The sequence below is a fragment of the Mustela erminea genome, chromosome 15 (genome assembly GCF_009829155.1).
Source record: "Mustela erminea isolate mMusErm1 chromosome 15, mMusErm1.Pri, whole genome shotgun sequence".
Classification (NCBI taxonomy): domain Eukaryota; kingdom Metazoa; phylum Chordata; class Mammalia; order Carnivora; family Mustelidae; genus Mustela; species Mustela erminea.
In genome coordinates this window covers 9,185,686-9,213,252 of record NC_045628.1, presented here as the reverse complement: position 1 = coordinate 9,213,252, position 27,567 = coordinate 9,185,686, and the positions used below count along the sequence as shown (strand labels likewise).

General features: G+C 40.7%; 1 protein-coding gene and 1 non-coding gene across 3 annotated transcripts in view; both read right to left on the bottom strand.

The window, feature by feature from the left end:
• Nucleotides 1-27,567, bottom strand: part of FGF14 (fibroblast growth factor 14) — a 595,595-nt gene that overhangs the window by 478,244 nt on the left and 89,784 nt on the right. The gene's annotated exons all lie outside the window — the stretch shown is intronic.
• LOC116574633 lies at nt 5,454-5,560 on the bottom strand. The gene has a single exon (XR_004279410.1). It is a non-coding gene; the product is annotated as a U6 spliceosomal RNA (small nuclear RNA).

The following is a 27,567-nucleotide window of genomic DNA, read 5'->3' as shown; positions in this document are numbered from 1 at the left end:
CTAGATGATCTTTATTTTTTTAAGATTAATTAATTTATTTGACAGAGAGATTGATCACAAGTAGGCAGAGAGGAAGGCAGAGAGAGAGGGAGAAGCAGGCTCCCTGCTGAGCAGAGAGCCTGATGCGGGTCTTGATCCCAGGACCCTGAGATCATGACCTATGCTGAAGGCAGAGGCTTAACCCACTGAGCCACCCGAGTGCCCCTCACTAGATGACCTTTAAAAATATTCTGTTTCTATGACAAGAACAACACTGAAGTGTAGAGGGATGTTGTGGACACAGTACTGGCTCTGGGACTTCAGGAAACACTGGAGTCCATTTGTGATTTTTCCTTTTCCACTGAGAGAGCAGCACTCTGACATAAGCGGATACCTCCAGCATGGTCTCAGACTCTAGGAAACAACTCTTGCACACACACTAGTGTATTTCAGGTAGCCCACTTGAGGGTCTCCACCTTTTTTTTTTTTTAAGATGTTATTTATTTGACAGAGAGAGAGACAGCAAGAGAGGGAACATAAGGGGAGTGGGAGAGGGAGAAGCAGACTCCTTGCTGAGCAGACAACTTGATGCAGGGCTCCATCCCAGGACTCTGAGATCATGACCTGAGCTGAAGTCAGACCTTAATGACTGACTGAGCCACCCAGGTGCCCCAAGGGTTTCCATATCTTAACCGTTTTACAAAGAACAACCATAAAACTTCCTAAGACTGTCTACATGTACTTATCGCCTCCATGAAGTCTACAGGAAGTAAGTCCTCAATAAAATTTGTTGACTAAGGGAATGATTCAGTGTTTCTGGATAAATGAAAAAACCTAATGAAGATAAATATGGCAAAGTCCTAAGAAAAAACTCATTAGCAAATTATACTTTGCCTAAAGTTCAACCTTGGCATAATATAAACACCACGAAATAAACAGTGCAACTACCCGTCATTTAAATCCCTCACTAAAAATAAAGGAATTAGACTGGATGTTCCGTAAGATATGTTTCTGCTCTAGAGTTTTCAGAAGTGAACTTGCTATATTAATTTCAACTTGAATTTTTTTTAAATTAAATGCCACTATAAATTTATTATAAATAACCAGGACCCCATTTGAGTGTATGCATCAACTATAAAATAATAGAAACATAAAGTTAAAGTATTTCAATCAAATACAAATGTTTATTCATTTTTTTAATTTTTTTATTCATGGTTTTAACAATGTAAACAATCCTTCAAAAATTTTAAGATATTTCTTACTAATTATGAGTACAAAAGACTCTAAATAATTGACGTAATCATTGCTTATTGCAAGCAATGCTTATAGATCTTTAGTGCTCTCGTTCTGTGTGTGTGTACGTGCATGTGTATTGGTCTCACCACTTTGTCTGAGCTGCGTATGTTACATGTTTTGCAAAAAGGCAAAGAAAAGTCACCAAAGGCATAAAAGAAAGAAAAAATTTTGGAGGACCATTAACTGAACATGTATATTCATTTAGAAAGTATAGCTACAAACTTGTATACCCTCCTAATGTCAGAGAAAAATTTTCATAGAGCAAAGGATAATATTCATAACCCTGTAATAGTCCCTTTGGTGATTTGATGCATGTTCCTGGTACCCCGATTAGAAAAATTCTTTTGATAATGAATGTTGCTTCAAGGGCTGTTTCAGTACTTCATTAAGAATTCCCATATTTGGGGTGCCTGGGTGGCTCAGTGGGTTAGAGCCTCTGCCTTCGGCTCAGGTCATGATCACAGGGTCTTGGGATCAAGCCCCGCATCGGGCTCTCTGCTTGGCGGGGAGCCTGCTTCCCTTCCTCTCTCTCTGCCTGCCTCTATGCCTGCTTGTGATTGCTGTCTGTCAAATAAATAAATAAAATCTTAAAAAAAAAAAAAAAAGAATTCCCAGATTTGTGTGTGTGTGTGTGCTATATGAAACATATTCACAGAAAGTGTTTTTCTGGAGATGATAAAAAGTCTAGAAAAGTATCCTCGAATGATTTACATGCATGTATTTCCAGAAGCAGAGTGAGCTAATGATTGATGGGGAAAATGCTCATTGCTACTTTTATCAGATCAATAATAAACTTGATTTCTGAAAAATTTGGAAAGTTACTGAATTAATATCGCACCATCTTTGCCCAGAATTTTTCTCTATTCTGCAGGAGCAGAAGGAAAAAAAAAAAAAGAAAAAAGAAAAAAGAAAAAGAAAACTATGTCTCCAAAGCATGGGTTAGAGATTCTGAGAACATTCTCTGAGGGCAAAATTGGTCTCACTCTTCAGGGCAGGCTCCAACCTTAGAGGTGGAGTTTAGTAATCCCACTCGCGATGTTTTAATCTAAAGGACCAAGGATCCTAGACAGTCACCGACTGCTGTAACCAAATGTGTCTAGTCCTCTCTTCTGAATGCATAATGAGCATTTCCTTCCCAACACTACCTCTGCTCATTCCCTTCTCCCCACCGCTGTTCCTCTCTACTCCTTGAAAGAAATTCCCTGCTCCCCAAAGTGTCCCCATCACACAGAAACGGATCAAGTTGCTCCTTTCCATAAAATCCTGCTTTTCCTTTTAAAGGCTGAAATAGGCACAGTATTTATTACCTGCCTATTCCACAGTCATATATTTCATTGAAACATTTTGTTTTTCTGCATGAGCATCTCACCTGGAAATTTTCTGTGGTCAGAGACCGTGTACAGTCACTTCCCTGTATCACTCATAATGCTCCCTATAGCGGGTCGCTTGTACAAAAACGCCTACTGGATATTTGCTAAATGAATGCATCAATGAAAGCCGTAACTTATGTGTTACCTTACTTTTTAAACCATCAACCTATTCATTTGCGGTCCACAAAAAGTGCTCAATAAATCTTTATTGATTAATTAATTACTTTACTGTTGAGTTCGAGACTGTAGAATTAACAATAAACGATTATGATTATAACCTAGTATTTGTTATTTTAAATTGATAATATTTAAATAATATAAAATGCCTAAAGCACTTTGTGTAATTCCACAGAAGCCATGCTATGAACACGGCCCTGGGATTCATTCCCAAAGAAGACAAACATTCTCTTTCTTCCTTCATGCCTGCTGAGGGTATAAGGCATAGGTTTTGTTCCGAGTCAGTCTTGCCTACCTCTGACACATAGCTGACAACAAGTCATAAATTTGAGTTTGAATAGTGATAGCAATTAGGAAGAAGCCTTGTAATTCAAGGCTACCAAGTCCCTGGCATAAATATATTCTGGGTTTGTTCTGAACTTTCTGAAAATGTTGCATATATTTGCTGCATGTTTGCATGTGCTCTGCCTGGCATTACACTAAGCACGTGAAGTTAAATGTCACTGGGCCTAGATCTCCAAGCCACCTTAGTTTATGACATTATTTGGGATATAATCACAGTGAACAAATCTGTTCCACAGGAACTATTTAAAAGGTAGACATGCAAATTGTTTGGTAATTCTTTGTGAAAACATTTCTACTGATGCCATGTCCTTTTTTTCTCTCTTCTCCTCCCCAAATATCTTTTACGTGTATTTATTTAGGTTTCAGATGAGAACTGTAGGGCAGATCACATAACAATTTATATCTCTATAATCAGAAAATATCTTAGTCTAATGTCTAATCAAATTGCTAATACTGAATGTTTAATTTTAAAAATTCATTTTAAAAATTAAAAGCCTTTGCTTTTAATATAAATGGCCAAGATGACACAAAAAGACACCAAATAGAATTTTAAAGATGAGAAACTGATAAAATTATTGAAAGCATTCATAAAATATTCCTCCTTTTACTTCTCCATTAAACCACTCACCCCCTAAAAAATGTTATCTTTAGGAGAATAATCCTTTGGTCGCTGGACTTCCACTTTTCTCCTCAGTCTTTCCACTACTTGAGCACGCTAGAAACTCTCTTTAATCATCTTTTTCTTTAAAGATTTTATTTACTTGAGAGAGAGAGAAAGCACGAGCAGGGGGAGGAGCAGAGGAGGCAGGAAGCCCCCTGGGGGGAGGTGCCATCCCAGGACCCTGAGATGACCACCTGAGCGGGAGGCAGACGCTTACTTGACGGACCCCCCAGGTGCCCCTCTATCATCATCCTCTATGTCAAGCGTCAGGCACAATGCCTGGCACACCGTAGGCACTCAATAATTGTTAGATCAGTGAATAAATGAGAATCTTTTGAAGTTACACAAGTGAGCTAAAATCTCTTGAGGGAGGGTGATAAAAACACATTGGCATCAAAGGATAAAGTAGTCTTTGAAGTTGAATCTGTCGATGAATCTAAAAATTCAAAGGCCCTTCTATGTTACCCCAACATTTGTTTTATATCCGTACCACTTTGAAACAATAATTTTATTTTATCTACCTCTTTAATTTCCTTCAGTCACAATCAGGAAAGACTGAGAAAGCGGTCTGTGTTCACGTAAGCCTGCGAACTATCGCCTGTTGCAAACTCAGGCAACAATCTGTTGTAATTAGGACAGTCTTATCCTCATGTATCCTCACAGTCTCAATAATTAAGAGGAAAACTGATTCAAAGTTCAAAGCTGAATTCAAACTGATACAACTTCGTAAGAATTTTAAATCCAGACCAAGATAATTTACTTTCTTGGGTTTTTTTTCACTATTCCAAAATAACATTTAGAAAATCAAAAGTACTTCGAATCCCTCAGAAGAAAAGTATTATTCTCATAAATTTTAAATAGTCACCTCATAGCACAGTAATAAGCACTGTGCTAGTTTATGGAGTAAAATATGTTTCTATCATTTCTTGTATCTGAACAGGTGGTGTCTTCTCTCATTTTTAAACGTATGTCACTTTCAGCATTTTCCTCTCGACTCTGAACTTTCAGCATCTTCCTCTTCTCCTACGGTGGTACCAGTAAGTGCCAAGGTCAGTCACATTGCTCAGTGCTAAAACTGCCACAGCCAACATCCCAGACTCGGGACGCAGGAGTCCCCAACCCCTGAAGTTCAGAGGAACAGCTCGCCTTTGGTTCTCTGGACCTGATCAAATTTGTTCTGGTGCCAACTACCAATTTTTCCATCAAATTCTAGTGTTGTGCCTGAATCCAGCCTCGCTGTGGCATCCTGTTTCTCTGCATATGCAAGACTTGGCTGTAGCCTTGAACTTCTGTGCAGAGTAAGTAATAGGGTACAACCCTGAGTGAGGTCCAAGGCCACGTCACCCTTCCCTAGCAGTTTGACTGCCTTGTCCCTCCCTATCCTCCGTTCAAATCACATCGCTGTTTTAGCCCCCACAGTTGTCACCAGCCCTTGCCCGGACTAGGTGCCCCAGAGATGACATGGCAGCAGCAGAGAGCCACCCTGCCCGTGAGAACTGCTCAATGGACCCATGCAAATCACACAGTTTGCAACTGTCTCTTAGGGGAACATACAGTGTTGCTGAAATCAAACAGAAGTTATATAACCAATATCATTTTAGAAAACGACATCATTCCTTTTCACTTTGTGTCACTTTCACATAAAAATTTCATGCGTCATCTTCATGGAGGGGCCATGCAAATCTTCTCTGTATCGTTCCAATGTTAGTACACGTGCTGCTGAAGCAAGCACTTACAAATTTTTAAAAATCAAAACAAAGAGGGTGGAAATTGAGCAATATTATTTTTTAGTAAGCTGCATGGTTCCTAGGGTATGATTCTAAAAGCAGTAAAAAGATGTTCTTGCTAAAAAGGGTAACTGATACAGACTCTCTAACTTTTCAGCTGCAAACTGTTGAAACTACCGACTCACTAACTCAAAATAACCTTATGAATTTCCTTCATGCCTATGTGAACTATCATTTAAAAGTTAAAACTAAGCATTTTCTTCTTTTGGAATTTACACATTTCAGGGCATTTTATGCACTGGGCTTGATCCTATCTTCAGAGCAGAGGAACCATACTCAGAGCTCTCAGTGAACACAGACAGGAACTTGCTTGCATGCTCAGAACGTTGGGGAGAAAAAAGCAGAAAAGATTGCCCAGTGGTGCTAAGAGAAGCCTAGAGGAGCTTATTTCTCAGCCATCTCAAGAATCTGTTATCTGTTGACTAAAATACATAAATACAAATTAAAATAGATAGATTGACAAAACTTTCTAGAACCAGATAACCATCAACCACCAAAGTAAGGAACTCCACGTGACATCAAGCTATACTGGAAAAACTGAGGCCAAAATTTCACGAATCTAATGTGAAAAAAAATGGGGTCCTAAGAGTGAGGCTGGCAAGAAAGATGGAGCTCAGAAGCTAGAGGCTACAGTGTACCTGGAAGGACTGAACGGGTTCTTGAGCTGTACCCCCACACTCTGGTTTCGAGCACAACAACCGGCAGTGTAGGACCCAGGCCACCCCACATGCTCGCCCACTCAGCCTTTGCTGTACACAGCTTGGAGGTGCCTGAAAGAGCTGCTTGGGAGTCACTGCAATGAGTCAGCACGTTAAAGCTGACTCTCCAGTTATTTGATTTAGAGCCAGTCTTGCTTGTGACCCCAGGTCACCCAAACCCAACGGCTGCAGAGACCAGCTGAGCAGAGTCAATACAAACCTGTCCCTCTGGCTGGCATCTGTTCAGTTAACAGGAATCGGTGGCCAATCCTAAACCAGCCTTCCCTCTCTTAAGTCTTTTTTCATGCCGGGAATTTGCCAATAAGGTTTTGGAAAATGGCTTGATGATAGGCCACTAATGGCATCCTAACTTTTGTGGGGCTGTGTTGTTAATAAAAGGTCTGTTTTTCATGAATTTGAATAAACTGACAGCAACTCATGGAGTTTAAAAGAAGTCAAATTTTACCTGCCAAACATTTCCTAATATATACTCCAGAGCAAAATAAATATGGAAATCTCTATGTCTTTTCAAAGCAGAAGATTCAAATATATTGTTCTTCTTGAGGGTAAATCTTTCACATTATTATCTTCCAGAATTTCAAATGCCACAGGAAAATGTGAGATCAGTATCCTAAACCACTTCCACAGATAAGATTAGATTATCATTTTTTTAAAAGACTAACACATCAGCTTGTTCTGGACTTCCATATAAAGAGTATTTACTATAACGTCAACCACGTGCTAAGTACTCAACAAACTTGAATTCTTAGCTTTTCCTTCAAGGCTTGGGTAAGACGTTGTGATTTCCAACTCAAAAGCTAGCCAAACACACCAGACAGGAGAAAACACTGCACCTACAGCAATGGCTTGAGACTCAGCAGGTTAAGAAACATCTTCATAGGAACACACTTTTAAAAATACAGAGTCTGAGGAGTTTGAAGTGGCGGGGGGTGGGAGGTTGGGGTACCAGGTGGTGGTTATTATAGAGGGCACGGATTGCATGGAGCACTGGGTGTGGTGAAAAAAATAATGAATACTGTTTTTCTGAAAATAAATAAATTGAAAAAATTAAAAAAAAAATAGGGAGTCAACTGAGACAATGAATAGGGAGCAGGTAAAATGGAAGACCATTCGGAGAGCCAATGGGGGGTTCTGGCATCTTTTTGCAACACAGTAGACCACAACAATAGCCCTGATTTCTTTGGTGGACAAGTGTGACTTTGCCCCTCTCCAGGAGACTGAGGTCACAGCACTTTGAGCAGGAACCGCAGATTTCAGGGGCACTTGGTATGCATCCTTGGGCTGAGATGAAAATGACATTTGCCCAGCTCCAGCCCTTTGCTTATGGTCTTTCCAGAGTCAGAGAAGAATGGGGGCAAGGTTATTAACCTCCGGTGTATCAGGCAGCAGAGAAAGAGTCTGCAAATTGCAGTCCCCGCCAATCCCACTTTTCCATCCCCAAACCCAAGCTCCATGTTTCTTCCTCCAGAAGACAGTGCAGGTAGAGGTCAGGTGTTCAAAAGTGCTACTGAAAGGCTCCCTCTTCTCTGCCGTGACATTTTTTGGCATCTTGTCAGTTGGCTACCCAGTCTGGGTGTTCACTTTGTAGAATGAATTAATGTATAAGAAATTTGCTGATGGATGCAGACTCTGAATATTAGGAAATGACAAAATTTACTTATTGAATTTGTTTTTTTAATTGTCCTCCTTTAGAGAGGAAAGCCTTCCATGCCTCCCACCTCCCTGGTTGCTACCACAAGGACAGCAGTCGCCCTGACTGGCCTGTTCGCATGAAGAGACCATACAAAGGCAAATGGAGGTGCACATCTCATTCCATGGTTTTCTCCTGAGGTATTGCTTACTTCCAGATGGGTAAATAGTTTGCCCCAAAGGAAACCAAACACCCAAGAAAGATGCCCCTTGAAAAAAAGCATTTGGAACCAGATAAAACAAGGCCTTTGAGGGGCTATCGGTAACACAGTGCTGAATCTCACACAACATTCATAAATTCATGAATTGCGTGTTTTACAACATTTTACCAAGGCATTATTTTCTAATAAACCTCCTTTTGTTTTGCATTCTTTTTGCTTATAATATGCAAAAAAGAAAAGCACAATGGCTGGAAATTCTGTCTCTGTGATCTGAAGTGCTCTCACTTGCATGCTGAGAAGTGTTATAATGAATATTTTTGGCATCAGCTGCTGATAGCAGCTTGGTACTAGCAGCACTTGATTCAAAATGTCATATGATACAATAATACACAAATCGAGCGCACAGAGCGGGTAGAAATCGTGCAACCTGTCATAGGTACAGCAATTTCTCATGAGTATTCAGGGAGAGAAATGTAGAAGTAGAAACCTGAAATCTGAAAAAAAATAAAATAAAATAAACACAGAACATCCGCAAACACGGATTATTATTAACAAATGGAACATAGCAATTTTTATGTACTCACAACACCAGTGGTTTCTTTAGTCAAAACCCGATGGCATTCATCTATGAACAATCTGGTACAGCGAAAGTGCTGGAGCCAATGAGAAAGCATATCTGCTTAACACGATCAAATGCACTTTCTATTTGTGTTTGAGTAGTTGAACAGCTACTGGTAGCGGACTGTCAGTCTGTGCTAGCCACCCCTCTCTTTTTGTTTCCACTGTTTTCCTAACTGTTCAAACATGTATTTGTTTTCCTTGAATCAATTAGTGATATTGTCCCAACATACCTTTTTTGTTTATTTTTAAGATAGAGTGAGAGCGATCGAGCAGGAGCAGAGAGAACAGAGGCAGAAGGAGATGCAGGCAGAGGGGGAAGCAGGCTCCCCGCTGAGCAGGGAGCCCGATGTGGGGCTCCATCCCAGGACCCTGGGATCATGACCTGAGCTGAATATATTTGCTTAATTGACTGAGCCACCAGGCACCCCCCATCCCAACATATTTTTTGTTTCATATTTATACTTTGACTGTCTTTGTCCAAGTCCTGGCTCCCCAAAACCAGCCATGTGATCTCAGTCATTTTTCCCTCTGTGCCTCAGTTCCCTTGTCCTGCTAAGGCTACGGTGAGGACTGATGAGTTAGGGTAGTGCTTAGGGCCACATCTGGTACACAGGAAGCTCTTTGTTCCTGTTCCCATCTTGAAAGTAGAAGTTTTTAAATGTGATTACTTATTAATTATTCAAAGTATATTAAGGTATCCATTTTTATTTGTTTCTCTCCCCACCGGTCTATGGATTACTTTAATTCAAGTAATTGGTTTGATTATTTTAAATTGACCATCCATAGAATTTCAAAACCAGAAAGAATCCTAAAAATCACGTTATCCAGCTTTCATCTTGTACAGTACATTCCTAATCATCATGCTCATTGTCATCAGGCTTTTGTGAAACAACTAATTGCACTTCGCAGGGACTCTGATGCCGCTGAAGTACATTTGTAATCTAAGCTGTGGGCATGGAGATGTCCTCGACAGTATCGACAAATTCACTCTGTTTGTCTGTCCTTCCGATTCACTTTTTTTAATAGCAGGAATTTTCACCACACCCTGCATTGTGCTATAGGCTCTGGTATAGGTGGAAAGGATTTCTGTAGACTTTTCCTTGCCCCTATGCAGACATCCACTCTTTCTTTTCCCTTGACTGTCCAGCCCTCTGTGATTTGTAATCCATTTTATTTGCATGATTACCATGCACTGGATCCTGAAAAGACCTTGCTGAGGGCAGGGGCAAGGCAGCTACAATTGTCTCCTCATCAACACCCCCCCAGCCACCCACAGGAAACTGGGAGTCAAAGGTTAGGATATTGCCCAGGTGGTAGTATTAGAAGTGCCAGAGAGACCTGAAAAGCACAGGCTATCGGATTTCCCATCCAAAGGTGTTTTCACAGTTCCATGCTTCTTGCCCCCAAATGTTGTTCCACATCACAATATTGGTGGATGTGAACATCCTAGCAATGGGCAGAGAACCAAGACAACCTAAGAACAGAAAAATAATGCCTGAATGGGCAGTAAACTATTTATTAGTTCAGCTGCTTATAGTCAAGCTTACACTGAAACTGTCACTCTGATGCAGATTTGAGGGAGACAGATGCATAAGTTCCATATTCAGCCAAGACAGTGTTGAAAAATAAAGTTCTTTGGGGCTATAGAAGAGAAAATATTGAAAGAATGGGCGTCAACCTTATTTTCCTATTAACAATGTAGGTCTGAGTTTAAACTTCCAGGACCACTCTTTCTGTTATTTTTTAAGGGTTAGGAAATCATTATTGCTTAAGTAAGGTAAGTGAATTTCAATTCTGAAATGAAAAGTTTTCACATTCTCATCACAGAAATTTTAGTACAAGGAAGTCTGTGTCATATCCTCATGATATCTCCAGGCCCGCAAAGGCAACAGATGGTCTCTGAGTTTTAGAGATCTCTTTGTGTTCTATATTAAAATGTTTCCAATAGATTGACATAGTGTAGGAGTCTGATTCCTTATTAAAAGATTGTTTCTCAGGTTTTATACAACTTCTGTGAAGTATGAGAGATGAGCTGTTGTGGTGTGCAGCTTAGGTTGGTGGCACAAAAATTCTCCCTACACCATACTAGAATTCCTTTCCATCTTAGATGTCGTCTGTGAATAGGGTGGTGGACTTACCAATGCCTAATGGGCCTGGTCATCCACTGATAGGCTACAAGGTGGTTCTCAAGTACACTTTTGTTAAATGCATGCAAGAGCAGCAGGAAAAATGTTTAATTGCCATAGAATACTAACACAGAATAAAGCAAAACTGAACTAAGGAATGGCAAATTTCATCTCGAGCTTGGAATCCTGAAGCATTCAACTGCAGAAGCACAATTGTGCAACAGTGGCGCTCCATTTTCCTTCCAAACCACAGCCAAAGACAGCCTCGGACCTGTGTCTCATTCAGTGAGAGCCTAATGCTCAAGAAACGTGAAACAAGACAGCAAAACCAAAATTAGTAGGAGTGCCGGGATGATGTTACGTGTGTTTCTTTCAGCTACTCACAAAATCTTCATGGAGGGGCCAAAGTGTTGAACTCTATCATGAAGAGAACATGATGGAAAGAATTTCCTGCACATATTCCCATTTCAGTGTAGTAAACCAGTTGCCTATAGAAACCACACAGAGGCAGCAGAGGAGTCTGGCTACCTCCTGGACCAAGGGCGAAAGGTCAGTATCAGTGGAATTCAAGTCGAATTGATAGTATTGAGTACATCTCATACAGTGTGATGAACGCGGTACTTTTGGTTACTTCATTGGAAACTTCCTCCCCAAAACCCATAATCCTAAGCTATGCCTGAGGAAAACATCAGACAAACTCAAGTTGAGGAGGGCTCTACAAAACACGTGACCAGTGCTCCTCAAAACTGTCAAGACCATCAAAAACAAGGAAAGTCTGCAAAATGGTCACAGTGTAGAGAAGCCTGAGGAGACATGATTAGTAAATGTAATGTGGTATCCTGGATGGGATTCCAGGACAGAAGAAGAACATTAGGTTAAAAACTAATGAAATCCTAACAAAATAGGGACTCGTATTAATAATAATGTATCAATATCAGTTCATTGAGTGTCACAAATGTACCACAGTAATGAGATGTTAAGAAGGGAAAACTGGTTGTTAGGGTCTGTGGGAAATCCCTGTATGTCTTCACGACTCTTCTGTAAATCCAAAATTATTCCAAAATAAGCTTTCTTAAAAATAAAAAAAAGTCTCTCCTTCTATTTTAACTGATGTCTACAGATCGGAGTAATTCAACTGAACCAACTGTTTTTATCTCTTCTGCTTTCTGAAGACTATGAGGGAAGCTGCCGAGGTGGCCAGGATGCCCTCACAGACTGGCCCTGCAGTGGTGGTCTGCTCTTACCCACACATGCCCCTAATCTCGTTTACACAAGTTGTACTGTTATTTTCATTTTAATTATTTTTGAAATCACAAGCATAATTGCAAAGCGTTGCTATTTCTGAGGGAAAAAATAGATTGAATGATTTGAAAAAACTTGATAAAGGCAAATGGCTAAAAATATTCCTTTGAATATGGGTGTTCTCGTACCATAAAAGATTAAAAGAAAATGTCATGAAAATCAAGAAAGATCCTGCACTCAGATTGCTTCCATCCTTCAAGTTCTGCTCCACTTAAAGACACCAAAATTAGAAATCAGAGATCATGGGTGTGATTTCTACAAGAACTCAAATCAGTTCAACCATAATCAAAGAAACCCCATGGGGCTCAAAGTAACTGGTGAATGAGCATTAATATAAAGTGAAATGTTTAAGGCACATGTGTATCATTTTTAATAATTGCCCTGTTTTACTGCTTTTTTCATTAATTTATCCTTTCAATTAACCAATTACTACTGATCCCAACTGACTAACCAAGACATTCTACGGAAAAGATTTTCACTTTCATCTTTCGTGCATTAATATTTTACAGCACAGTTTTGGCTGTCTTTCCTTTAACTGGTGAGTTCAGGTTTTTATTTTGCACTGTCTTATAATGAGCCTATTGTGCAATTCTGTCACCTTTTCCCCTGGTGGACTCAAGACACAAGGGCAATTGCCTAATTACGCTGTGCTGCTCTTTAGAAGCAAATTCGTTAAAGTGACTTCTTAGGGGAACAATGTAAAGTATCAAGTGAAAGCTGGAGAAAAAAGAAGCTTATTTTTTCATACATAAATCCAATGTCTGGGAGAACAACGTGATTTCCTCAAAATTAAGTGAATCTATTTTCAACAAACTCTAAGTAGGAGTGGAGACGAGAGCTGAATAAATGCGCCGTGCTTCTCTCCTGGCTTCTAGGTAATAAATTGTGCACCAGGTGATTACACGGCATTTGAATCTGTTTCTCATACCACGCTGAAAGCAAGATCACTAAGACACACTTTGTCTCTCCCAACAGAATCTATCTTTTCAACGATGGTGACAAAGCTGTTTCTTTCTGCCTCAGTAGAAAGCTCATTTCGATCAAAGTTGAATTGTACCAAGTGGTTAAAATTTTCTAACCAAAAGAGCAGCAAGATGCCCTAAGGATACAAGGAATGGAATTAAATAGTTGTTTTCAAAATCAGCTGTTTACCAAATATATATCCTTTAAACATTAGTGTGGTTCTGTCTGGGATATGCTTCAGAGGAGTAATTTCTTAAATAGGGCATTTATAAAAATATACTTGGAAAGAAACCGAGGAGAGTCAAGATGGATGCTAACTCTCCCTTAGGGATGCAAAGCTGTGCAAAGGATCCAGAAATCAATGTTTCTTAGGATTAAGCGTTGCATCAGTTGAAAGGTTAGGATTTTCAGTATGGGCGTAGGTTTGACTAGACTTCCTATATTTCCATTATGAACATTATTACCAGAAATACGGGCAGACAAGTAGGCAAGAGAGCAAGAGGAAAATCAGACAGAAGGCTGTCTGGACTTCTCTCCATGATCTCGGGTCTTACCCAGTTCAGGGGAGGGGGCTGCTGGGAAAGTGGGAAGTGAGCGGGAAATACAGTGGGTGGGGTTCTCCAGGAAGCAGGGTCTCAGGAAGGCGAAGCTTCCTCGATTCTTTCCGCTTCTTTGCTTCCCACTGCAAACAACCTTGAGACTAAAAGTACAACACAAAAAGGAAAGAATCGAACAAGAGGAGTTGGGCGGCACAGTGGAAGTTCCCAAGGCCGGAGGGAGGTCAGATTTTGAGAACACATGGGCTAGGGTAACTAATATGAGCACCCCTCAAAACATTTTAAGAACATCGGAGGGAAAACAAATCCATAAGCCAAATGCAAGAAAAAAAAAAATCCAATAAACTTTAAAAGCTCACTGATCTAGTCCCAAACTGCTGTTTGCGGAGGTATTCCAAACTTTTGAGGGCTCGAAATTAAACTTTATTAACTGATTATTTTTAAGGTCACCCATTTTGCCTGGCGAATAGACATCTTTTTTTCTGCTACATTCTCATATAACTTCAGATCTGCTGTGGGAGGAAAGTTCATAACTCATATTCAAAAACAAAATGAAAGTATAGAAAAGTTGACCGCATCCTTTTGTTTACGGCCCAGCTAGTAACTCACCTCTGCCACCAAGCTTCTTGCTGTTTCCTCACATCCTGCCCCTGGCTCCCATCCCCCCCTCCATCAACTACAGCAGCAGCATGTCTGTTGTCTGCCTTCTCACGAATTTGCACAGACAGTTCCACACAGATGTCTGCGTGGACCCTTCAGCAGGTCATGCATCATCTAAATCAGCGTCTTTCCCCAGACGCTACAGTCCTCTTGTTTTCCCTAAATAAGGCACATCAGTATCATCTTCTTACGTCAGCATCAGATCCTTGGTATGATCTTCCAGAACTTTCCTCCCCCACCCCACGCCCGCCTCGCATGCAGTCAGTTACCCAGATCTGCCCATTCCATCTCCACAAGGATTCTAGTTTACAGCCCCATTGGATTTTGAACCCATGATAGTAAGGATTTTATTTTTTATGATTTAATTACCACAGCCCGCCCCCACACCTAGTACATCACCACATGCAAAATACATATTACATATTTGTTCACTTAAGTTATATGTTACTTGAACTCCAGATAATACTTTCAGTTTCTGGTTTCCCATTAGCCATAGTCACACACAGGAGGATATTTTTAGAGAAACTTTGCCAATCACCTACCTCTAATCTAACATCTTTTATACTGCATACTCTCTTCCCAATTCCACCAACCCCCCACCAATGTGCACACACATACACACACACAACCTAACTTTAATAAAACTTCAAATGGTTAACCATTGTAAAGATATTATTTTCAAAAGAAAAAGGTGACTGCCCTCTGTTTTTCATCTTCTAAGCTTTCCTCAAAATAAAACAGAAAATTGGCAAACATTAGATCTATTTGATTCAATGTACACAGGTCAAATCAAACAGTTCGGGCCAAATAACCTTATTGAAACATTTCGTCTCATCTGTCTACTTAATAGAACAAATAACCATATTGTCAAAAGTTTAATTTACCTTAGCCATGCTGATATACCTATAATCTAAAGTAGCACTTGGGAGCAAAATAGTTCCTTATACATATTTATATGGAGGTTACTTTTTAAAAAGAATTTTCAATAAAATTTCTCATACTGAAACTGATATATAATGACTAAGAAAAATACGAAAGCACAATGCAATTGAGTTATGGATTTCCTACTTTGGAGAAGAAAACTGCTACAGGGTATACTGGAAACACTGAAGAATGAGACACGGGCTCATAAGAAATTGGGGGACCTGGAGAGAAATGGGAATTAGCAGGGGAAGTGGGCTATCATCAAGGACAAAGGGAAAAGTGAAGGCTCTGATGTCTAAGCTTCCTTCTTCTTTCCTTCTGCCCGACATGTTGCTTTACCCACTTAGATTCCAAGGTCTGTCATTAGGCTCACTCCTCCCTACCTTACCCTGCCTCGCCGTGACTTTCCAAACAAAACCTACTCCACACCTGTGCCCGTGCAGTGGAACACACTGAGAAACACAGGTTGCCCTGGCCCATTCCCCCTTGAGCCCACAACAGTTAACTTTGAGCGGGTGGTTAGTGCGGGAAGGCAATCTTGCAATAGTCACTGGAGATTCCATTATACTTTTCTTCTCAAAACTCCAACACTCCCCCCCACCTTTCCTCTCAGCTAATGGCTTTACCTGTGATGTCACTGAGAAGCCATCAGGAAGAGGACCACACGTTCCCCCCACCGTGTCTTCCAAAGACGAGCACGTGTGTCCAGACGGGCTATCTTCCTTCTTGCTACTTTTGCTGAAATGCCTAAACTTTGATCCAGAGCCTCCGCCACCTACAGCCCTTTCTCGCACCGCCTGTTCCAGAGCGCTACATAGCAAGTTCTCTCCCGGAGGGCCCCCCACGTCCTTCCTGTCTCTTGGAGAATTCAAAAAGGTTTGAAAAATACGATATTCAGCATTTTTCATTGTTTCCTGCAAAAGGTCTAAAATGGAATGCCTGGGTCACCATGGTGCAGATACATTAATGGTCAACCCTCGGTCATCTTTGCACTTGAGGTAGCAGCAGCACTGAGTGGAACTGGTCTCTCTCTCCTCTTCCACACGGTGTCAGGAATCAAGATTTCTTTGTCCTCCTTCCTATCAGAGGGTCCTCTTCAAACCTGTTTTGCAGACATGGGCTCATCCTCACTGCCCTCCCCTTCCCCGTCTACACTGATTCTCCAGCCATAAATTCAACCAGTTACCTACAACCCCCGCAATTAGGACCCCACCCCCCATGCTGTCTCCTGAATTGCAGATTCAGACATCCAATTCTACTCACTCCCTTCCCTTAAATGTAAGAGCTTTTCAAATTTCTCATGCCTGAAACCAGACTCTCAGGCATCCTCCCAGAAACTCCCCCATCCCAATAAATAGCTCCATTCCTCCAGGTGCTCAGGCCAAAAGACTTGGAGTTCTCTTCGAGTCCTGTCCACTTTACTTTCAATATATGTCCAGAATCTGACCTTTCTACTACATCCATCAAAACCTCCCTGGTTCAAGCAACCATTATTTTGTGCCTAGACCATCTCAATAATACACATCCCATTTTAACTCTGGCTCCCACGTCTATTCCAACACAGTAGCTAGAGTGATCCTTATAAAATGTAAATCAGATCATGTTACTCCTTTGTTCAAAATCCTCCAGTGCCTTCCTTTGCCCCTAGGAGTTAAAGGCAAACTCTTCACTCTAACCTATAGACTTTTAAATGAGCTGACCACCCACTGCCTCTCCGATGTCGTCCTTACCAGCATTTACTTACACTGCTCCATCCAAAGTGGACCCCTAATTTTACCAACATGCCAAGCATGCTCCTGTCTCAGGACATTTGCGCTTGCTGTTTTCTGCCTAGAATGTCTTCCCAGACACCTGTATAAACTCTTTCCCTCACTTCTTTCAACTCTCAGGCATACTGAGTTCTTTATATGCACTGCCTTTCCAAACCCTCACAACAATCTTTAAGGTAGATTCTTTTAATCCCCAATTTTACAGGTGAGGAAATTAAGACTTCTAAAGATCAAAGAACTCACCCAAACTCCCAGAGCCACTACGTGGTCGACTTCTGAGACTGATACTTGAGTCCGAGTGACTCCACAGCCCACTGCTTTTCTAAATTGACTCTGCACATCTCATAGCTGTGTTACTGGGATGAATCTCAATAATGACCTTAGTGTGCATTAAACACAATAAATGTCAGCACTTAGCGTCATTAAAAAATCAAACTCTGCACAGTAGGTAAAACACTAAATGATAACTTATCAGATTCAAATAGCTATGTAGATTGCTATGCATCGTGTTTTCCAACAGAGATTTTAGACATTTAGTATAACTTCATTGCCCTGTTAAATGGAGAGGCACCACCACTGAAACTTTGGAATTAGCATATATCTTCAACTTAGCTCCCAAAAGCTACTTGGTTTTTTGTGATGCTAACATTCAAGTTGTTAAAATCTATTTGCCAAAGTGCTACTGAACCCAGCTCCCCATCATCACATGTACGAACCAGAAAAAGAAATTATTAGATTAAATATCTTCTCTAGCGATAAATAGCAAAGTGTACTTCTTGCTCTCCTTCTCCAGGACCCGTTCCCCCAGAGTCCTGTCTTCTCACCTAACCCCACAAATTCTCTTGACCAAAGGAAGCAGCTGCCCTGAGATGTGCTTGGTTCCATACTTACTCTTTTCTGGATTTCTCTCCGTGACCCAGATTCCTGCTGCTACTCTGATTCTGAATCCAATCTTACTATCTCCAAGCCTGTTAACCCTATACTCCACTAGCTTCTGATGTTTACCTGACATGGGTTCTCTATTAAAATCAAACACATTTAAATTATATTTTCTAAGGGTGCAGAATCTGTAGTTACATATCCAGATAGGGTTAAGGATTAAGAAAGAGGAACAGTGTGTGATAGCTGCCCTCCAAGAGGACTCCAGTGATCTTGCCTCTGGATATGCACATTTTTTTAAAGCCCATTCCATACTGAATAGGGCAGAGACTGTAATTAGGACTAGGTTCTGAAGGGCATTGTAGGGTCTTCCTTGCACTCTTAGATCATTCTCTCTGGAGGATGACCAGCAACCATGCCATGAAGACACAAAAGCAGCCCTATGGAGCAGTCCGTGTAGGAAGGAACTGCCAATGACCAGCACCAACTTATTCACCACATATATGAGCCATCTCGGAAGAGGATTCTCCAGCCAAAGTCAGCTTTCAGATCACTGCCCCTTCAGGTGACATCTTAACCACAACCCCCATGGAAGAGTCTGGGCTACTACTACCCAGCTAAGACAGTCCTGAATTCCTGACCCACAGAAAATGTGTGAAATGACAAATGTTTCTTCTTCTTTGAAGTCGCTGAGTTTTAGGTAATTTTTTTATAAAGTAAAAGTCTGCACTATGACTATGGTTTAAAAAAAAAAAAAGTTTATTAGCTGACTTTTTCTGACCTTTAGTAGAGCCCTAAATGTCAGCATTTCAATAAATCTATGTAATAGCACAAACAGCTTCAACTATAGAAAACAGAGCTCCAAAGACTCAGAACTTTAAACTCTAAGAAATATTATAACACATTATTTTCTGCTATTAATGTAATAACCCTGATTTAAAGTATAATAATAACCAACTGAATTACTTAAGACAGAAACAAAGGATTAAAGACAATGCCAGGCCATAACTATGAAAATATCAAGTTCAGGACCAAGAAATGTTCACTCTAAGGTGGAAGGTTTGGCATTAATACTGGAATGGCATTGTAATTAGACCTATATACTTACTATCCTTTCTTATATAAATATGCATTTCTTTAGAGTAACTAATTAAAACTCTGAACAGAAGTTATTCCATATATGACATCAGTCATTCTCAACTAACCCTTCTGTTGCCTGAGTTACACGATTAATACTCCTTGGACTGATATTAAAGAGAGTAACATCAACCAGGTGAATTCAAGTTGCCAACTGTGGACAATATAAGATATTCAAGCAAGCAGATGGAATGATGTGCACCCAACTTATACAGGCACTTAATATTGCCTGTATTTACTCTCATCATAATATATTATACATTACAGGAAAAGAATTGTTATACATCTTAAAGTGAAGACAGAAGACCTGAAAAAAGATTTGGCTTTGGTTTTGAAGAGCTGGGAAAGCACTTCACGGATAAGAGTTAAATAATTTCACTGACCTCTCTTGCCCTCAGATAAAGCACTTAACATTCATCTCTTCATGGAAATGTGCAACTCATTTTGTTAGATATTTCCCCTTATACTCCCCTAGAAATCAGGCTGCAGACCCCGAGGTACCAGCACTGTGTCTGTTTATGACTCTGCCTCTGGTCCCAAGTTCTGCATCCTGTGTTCAGCCAATAGATAACGGCTGAGCAACAGATTAGACAAATTCTCATCTTCTAAGCACCTCACAGCATACAACCAATGCATTTTGCATACTATCTTCTCTCAGGCACTGTCTTAGGCGCTAAGGATACAAAGCAGTTTAAGGAACAGTCCTACAGGTGAAGGGGCTCACAGTGCAGCAGGAGACCCAGGCATGTACATAGACTACCATCAGGGCAGGGGAAACGCATCCCAAGTGAGGGAACACGGATGATGGAAAGAAAGGCAGAGAAGAATCATAAATTCTGGAAAGAAATAAGGGATAAAGAGCCTGAACAGAGCAACGCAGAAAATGACATGATAAAACAATGACCTTCAGTCTTGATCTTTAAGCAGAAGGACTCCTGGCGGACACTTTGTTTTTGACAAGGCAAGAGTAGACAGTATGCAACAAACTTGAAGGTTCTGTGATATTTGACTGTGTGCTGGAAATGTCTCTAAAAGAGTAAGCATCAAATAAATGGTTCTCTAAGGGCCCATAAGAACAAAAGAAGAAAGAAATTAGCACGTTTTCTGGCAAGGTGTTCAACAGTGAAATTTGGAGCTTATGTTATGTTTACTTTGAACTATCCACAATTACTGAGGTTCAGAGGCCACAGTCTTTTTTTTTTTTTTTTTTTTTTTTTTTATTCTAACTGTGGTATCCAGAATAATGCCTCCCCCCCGCAAAGATGCCCACATTCTAATCCCCAGAATCTGTGTGTATGTTATCATACATTGCAAAAAGGGTTTGGCAGTTGTGATCAAGGTTAAGGACCTTGAGGAGGCAGAACAGCTTGGAGGACCCAGGTGGATTACAGTCTAATCCCACATGTCCTTTGAAGTGGAGAATATACCTTGGCTATGGTCAGAGAAAGGGCAGCATGAAATGGGACTGTGGTACTTTGTTGCTAGTTCTGAGTTGCAGGGGGCTCCACGCAAGGAGGGAGAAAGGCCCACACATCCTAAGAAGTGAAGTCTATCAAAAAACCCAACAGAATCCACCATGCCTGCTGAGCCACTTGACAGCACCATCTACAAGAATCCCCAGCATCATGACTGACAGCCAGCAAGGACACGGAGGTCAGAGTCCCTCAACCACGTGGAAGTGAACTTTGCCAGTACTTGGAATGAGCCTCCAGGAAGAAGTACGGCCTGCTGACTCCTTGGTTTTAGCCAGATGAGCCCCATGCTGGACTTCCAACCGACTGAATTGTAAGATATTAAACTTATGTTGCTTATACGACTAAGTGCATGGTAATATGTTACAGCAGTAATCAAAACCTAATACACCTACACATTCTATTTTTATCTGAAAGACAGAGTAACAAATATAGGCTGATCACTTGGTCTACTAAAAATACATACTGTTCAAGATACAGAAATACTGTTACAGCGATACCACTTATTTTTATGGACAATTCTTCTAAAAGGAAAAAAGATAAAATAAAATAAAATAAGATAAGATAAAATAAAAATAAGAAGAGCTACTATTTATTGAGTTAATACCAGGCACTAACCATCGTACAAAGTGTTCCACAGAGCAACAGTAATCACTGATACTTTTTAATATGTACGTATGCTCGTTAGTAGATGATAAACATTGTTCTAAGCACTTTACGTGCATTGATTCATCTATTCTTCAATAAAGCAACTTCTATCATCATCCCCATTTTACAGATGAGGGAATTGAGACACAAAGAATGTGAGTAAGATGCTAAGGTCCTGCAGGCAGTAATCACTTAATCCCCATGGCTGCTCTCTGATTGAAGTGAACATTCATCAGAAGAACACTGTGTTCCAGGGACCAGGCCAAATGGTTTCCACTCACTGGCACGCTGCTGCCCCAGCAGCACCCTGTTTTGCAGATGTGGAACCCAGAACTTATAAAGGCTTAATAACTCACTCAATGTCTTGCAACGAACAAATGGCTATGGTTGGAACTGATCCCAGAACTGATCCCAGAACAGACCCTCTTAACCACCCAGTATGTCCTAGGAAGCCCAGTAAGTCTGGGCTTGCAGCATAAATGTACAGCTGGCTGCTTGAGGATGTCCTTTTCTGAACCATCTACAGAGGAGTGTTTTAGTTAAAGGCTTCCCAAACACTTGAATCAAGCCAGATCTCTCCCAAAGGACACTCGAGATCCTTTCCGTTGACAGATGGTGGGCTTCCTGCATGCCAAGTCAACAACTGGGAATCTTTGTATTTAACAACAACAATAAGCATCAGTCACTTTCCCACTTTCAATTCAATCCTGATTACAAAATCGATTCAATAAACATTTGAGTACCTACTATATGCAAATCAATATGGGGAGCATTAAGAAACATCCAAACAGGTATAATTTATCTGAGTGTATTGATTCAACTTTGTAATTTTGAAGAGAAGTCAAAAGAGCTTCAGTGATCTGTTGGGTGACAGCCACGGCCCTGAAGAAACTTACAGGATATGTCAGGGGAAATTCAATCAACTTCTCATAATCCTCTAGAAAAAGTCAAAGCAATTGTGTCAGAGAAAGAATTGGACTAAAACTCAGCAGACCCGGGTCCTAGCTGAGTAACCTTGAACAAGTCATTTCATGTATGACCTCCATATCCTCAACTGTTAGTTAAGAAGTTTGGTCTATAAAATATCAGATATCCTCCCAGGACTGATTTCTGTCCTGACACTGGATGACTGTCTAGATTCAGGCAATGTGCTGGACAGCAGGAGTGGACCTGACTCCTAGAGTGGGGCCAGAGACAGTTGGTCCTATACGATCTAGGAGGGTTTCTTATATTTAAAAAAAAAAAAAAAAAAAAAAAAAGACCCGGGGAAAAGAGCACTCCAAAGTATCAGCAAAAATGTAGTAAATTTTCCAAGACCTGAATTAAAAATGGGACACCAGAAATAGTAACCCTGCTAAGTAATCTCAGATGTACTTGACACTTGGTTAATGGGATTTAAAGAAAAGTAAATATGCACCCACACAAATGTATGCATGCATATAATACACACACATCCCCTTGCACACAAATGAGTGAGTGCTTCCCACTCTCTCAAGCGGAGCGAAGAGCTGATCCAAGCATCAACATGGAGCTATTATACAAGCTTGCTGCACTGCACCAAACGCACGGAACACACAGCTCGCCTAGAAATGCTACCACGTCTTCCTACAAGCACAAAGGAGGCCCTGGAACTCTTCCAAACCTGACGCTTTTATCAGCTAGGTAAAGGCATTCATTTAACCAGCTGAAATGATGGGACTACCAGCTGGTACTCGGCAGCCCTAGGAAAGGCAGCTTCTCAGTCCACTCTGCAGTACAGGAGAGGGAAGGGGATTCTGCCTGGATCCTGCTAGGAATCAATCAAATGATGAAGAAAGTTGACGGTTAGGGGCCACAAGTGATATTTCTTTGCACAAAAGGATTGTGCAGTTGGGGCATGAGCATGGCATCATGAGAAGGTCAATTCCATAGTAAACTGCAGAAATGGGGAAGAGCAGCGAACGTTTAGCAAACAATGATAAAACTAGGTTTCTACTGCAAAATGCTGGAAATGCTTCACCGCATGTCTATCCGTAACAGGGATGATATGAATGAAAAGTCTACAGAATTCAATAATCACAGCCTTCTCAGAGCACACATGTCAGTTCATACCACACCCTCCTCATAAATGATGTCAGAGGCCTCTCTGAGTCTTCATCATGCCTTTGGCTTGGTCCTGAAGCTCAGTTACTCTCGAACCAGATACCCTGGAATCTCATGTCAATGGAAACCATCAATAAAGTCTTCATGACCTTCGAGTTTTCACTCCCACATAGATCTCCCTCACAAAATATACAGGGTGCTTGCTGCCCGCAACACCTCTGGGTGACCCTAAGTTGTCACTTCCCCAATGTAGAGTTTTCTTACCCTATGAAATGAGAACTGTGTTTCCTTGTAACTCTGTGATGCTTATCTTTAAATGGCATGGCTTTTAACGGGGAAAACCATGAAGGCTTTGAGGGGTTTCCAATCTAACAAGTCTGGAAGATGAAAAGAAAGGGAAATGAGAGCTCAGTTGTATTCTTGCCTGATTCAGTCTTGGTTAAAGTGAAACACACACACACATCCTTTCTCCTTTCCTCAGAGTCTTCTTGTTTTCTGTTCTTTATTTGGGTTAGCAGCGATTGAGAGTAAGAATCCTAACGGAAAGAAACCTAGAATTTGAAAAAGGGGAGAAACCTTGAAGAGCACAAGAAATGAATGGAGCTGATAAATATCAGAGAAGAGAATTTACATTTTAAAATTAGAACAGAGTCTCTCCTCTTTGAGTATGAGCTGTGTTTCCAAACGTGTCTTTGTTGCTTCTGTCCTCAGAGTTTGTGCACATAAGGCACAGAGGAGTGTCTTTCTGGGCTAGAGAGAAAGGGAGGTAAAGAATAAAACCTCCTGTCTTTCTCTGTTGTTTTGTTTTTTGTTGTTTTTTGGGGGTTTTTTTGTTATTGTTGTTGTTGTTGTTTTTTGAACTGCCAGGAAATTCCCGCTTTCTCTGTCTTTGAGGTAACAAGCCCCAAAATCCCGATGAAAGAAGTTTGGCCTCCACCAGGACTGAGGTTCCTTCTCTCAGGACTTAACCAATCATTTGGGTCCAGATGCCAGACCAGATTGTTCCCCCTTGGGGGTGGGAAGTGACTGCCAGGGTCTCTTCTTCAGGAGCTGAGAACTGCATCCAGGGCATGACCTAATTCAAGCCTGTGTCCTTCCCCTATGCCAGCATTACCTCTGTTGATATTACCAGCTGTGTCCATATGGCCCACTTCCGTTCATTTACACACACGTACACACACACACACACACACACACACACACACACACACACACTTCAGAAAAGACTTGGTCAGCCATTTAAATAGGCTAGCTGCTCTGGTATCATCTTCATTTAGTGTTCTTCCATTCATTGTGATCGGTGTGGTCCAAAGGAAGAGGTTATTTCTTACGAGTGTGAGGAGAGATGCATCTGAAAATGCATTCTTCAGGGAGAATGGAGATGTTCTTTTCTAAGAAGGTCATAAACAGATCACATTGCATTAAGTGTCTCTTGCCCTGGTTTCTGGGCCCTGGAGAACTGTGCTTTATGATCTACAGGGTACAGTTATCTGATTAGTGCTGAAGAAAACATCTTTTCTATGTGAGCTCTTTAAAACAAAACTAAGTTTTGTCAATGATTCTCCCCAGAAGAGAACGGTATCTTTAATTTGAGCTACAGTGCTCCTGCTGGCAAGCATCCACACTTTCCTGTAGCTGAATCTGGCTGATTTAAAAGTCACCTCATGAATTGGGGACAGGACAGGTTGGAGGTATGGAAAAACACCACCGTTACAATTCAGAAAGACTACCATACTACCAACGACCAAAAATAAAGCTGTAGAATGGAGAGGGAAGGGAGGTAAGCAGAAGAGATCAAGGGACAGGCAAAGCAGAGCATTTTTTTTTAAAGTGTGTAACACAGGATATTTTAAATGAACAAAGCAAGGAGCTATTCTAAAGCACAACCACAAACCCCCTTCTGAAACTTCTGTGACTGAAGAGGGGACCAAGTTATGGCTTCTCTCTTCCTATTCCTTAGAAATACAGAAGACATAGCACAACGTTTACCAAATAAAACAAAGGAATAAGTAGAAAACTCACCCATGTGCTTAAAAGTTTCTTTCATCTACTGAGTCAAACCAAACAGAAACAAGTACTTGAATATTACCAGGGTCTCATCTTTTCCAATATTTATTTAACACAACTCACACAAGAGAGCTTTCACCCAAAAGAAGGGGTGGTGGAGATCTTCATTCCTACTTTCTAAAGTATTAACTACATTTCATTCTTTTATATTTATGGGTTAAAAGAATTTGAGTTTAGGAACCGAGCAACCTGAGTTTTAGTTTAGTTAGTCTGCTAAGGGCTGCTTGGCTTTTCATGAGTTTCAGCTCACCATCTGCTGAATAAGGACTCCAGTCTCGTTGAGGTCCTCCGTGATTTACGGAAACATCACTGTCCTCTTTTTAATACTGGCCGCATCTCCACTAGATTACATAACGAACAATATACTAGACCTAGACAAAGACAGGCCTGGCTTGTTAATGTAAATGAAAACAAGAAAACAATATCTCAAGTGGGAGAGAACTTGTAACAGCAATCTATATCTAAACAATACTGATATCTTGTTTTCAAAGAGACTTCATTGACATTGTGTCATTTGATTCTTACAACAGACTCTGGAGGCTAATACTCATCAGTGTTTAACTGGTGGGGAAAGCTGGTGATTATCAAAGGTCACCAGAGAAAAATTTGGGGGGCGGGGCGAGGGACTGGAACTCAGGCCAATGGTTTGAAAGTCTGTATATTCCAGAACAAATTAAATCCACCAAAAATTGTACATCCCACAGACATTTATTGCCAGCATGATGTCAGCTCACTCTGAATACAGTACTGTTAGATATTCCAACTACCTCCCGGATGGTTTAAACCAATGAAGACACTCAGTGCTAGCCTTAGGAAAAATATAACAGTAGTTATAAATACTCAAAGGAGTTTATTTTTTGTTTTTTCAGGGCACAGGTTTGAAAGCTGCCTGCAGCAGGAAGCAACTGCTGATTATTTTTCAGACAACGATGTCCCCAGAAACGTATACAGAATAAAGACACTAGCTCTTACAGCAAAGCACAGTTCTTGTCTCCATGCATGGCATCCTTGAGCTGTATGGAAAGAAGGTAGGTGGGCAGAGAGATAAGACCTGAGAAAAACAGGGGAGTCCCACTCCTTGGCCATATGACTGCATGTAGACCAGCCTGTCCTTTCCTGACCCACAGCCATGGGAGCAAATTTCGATTTAGTTCAAGGACAATGGAGCACCTTCAAAACATTGATAGCCTAAGGATTCTCCAAGGAGAAAGGAAGTACCAAGCGAGGCTCCCCAGCAAGCTTCCCATTGATCTAGCCAACAATAAGCTGGAAAACATATTAAAGCTCAGTTGTGAACAGGGCACTGTGCCTTGAAGGCGGCACCAAGCATAAAACACAATCCTGCAACTGAAAGGAGGCGCAGGCAAGGAAGGCTAATGCACAAGTAGTCAAATTACAAGTTATGCGCTTGGTGTCTTTGTAAATTGCTTCCGCGGACATCTCAGGAACTGTCTGGGACCTGGAAGGTAACATTTGAGCTTAATCCTGAAAGATAAGGGGGAGTCTATCATCTGAGCTGTGACAAGGTATTGCACCTTGAGGGAAAGGCATAGGAGAATGAATATCCCCATTTAGGAAAGTATAGGAACTGGGGAGAAATTTAGGGTGGGAATTGCAGATAGTGATCCAAATAAGAGATTCTCTCAGAAATACACCACTTACATTATTGAAAACACTGTGAATTCTTGGTTTTAACTGATTTTAAATTATTAACACAATGATATTTAAAATGTCTATTTCCATCTCTAACCCCCCACACACAGAATATATTTTTTCTTTTAATGAAAGGAGCTATTCACCAAAACCTTCAGATTAAATTCTATGAAAAATCACCCATACTCATCAATCTTTATGGTTTCTTCAAAGCTTCAAATGAAAGAATAACAATATAACCCAAACACTTCCAAGTCCCACAAGATCATGCATGGCTGTTCATGACAGGGAAATAAAAGAAGCTTTACAGGACACGAATTAAACAACATGGACTTATTGCATATCGATTCCTACCTCTGAAACTATCATGCCTGGTTTCTATCACCACTCAGGTAGGAGAGGCAGCAATAGAAAAACAGCTTTGCCAGACTGAAGCAGAAAGACACAGCGGACACACAAATACCAAAATGTTTATTCCATTTTTAAAAATGTTCCATGTGCCATATGCAAGCATAGTCATGAA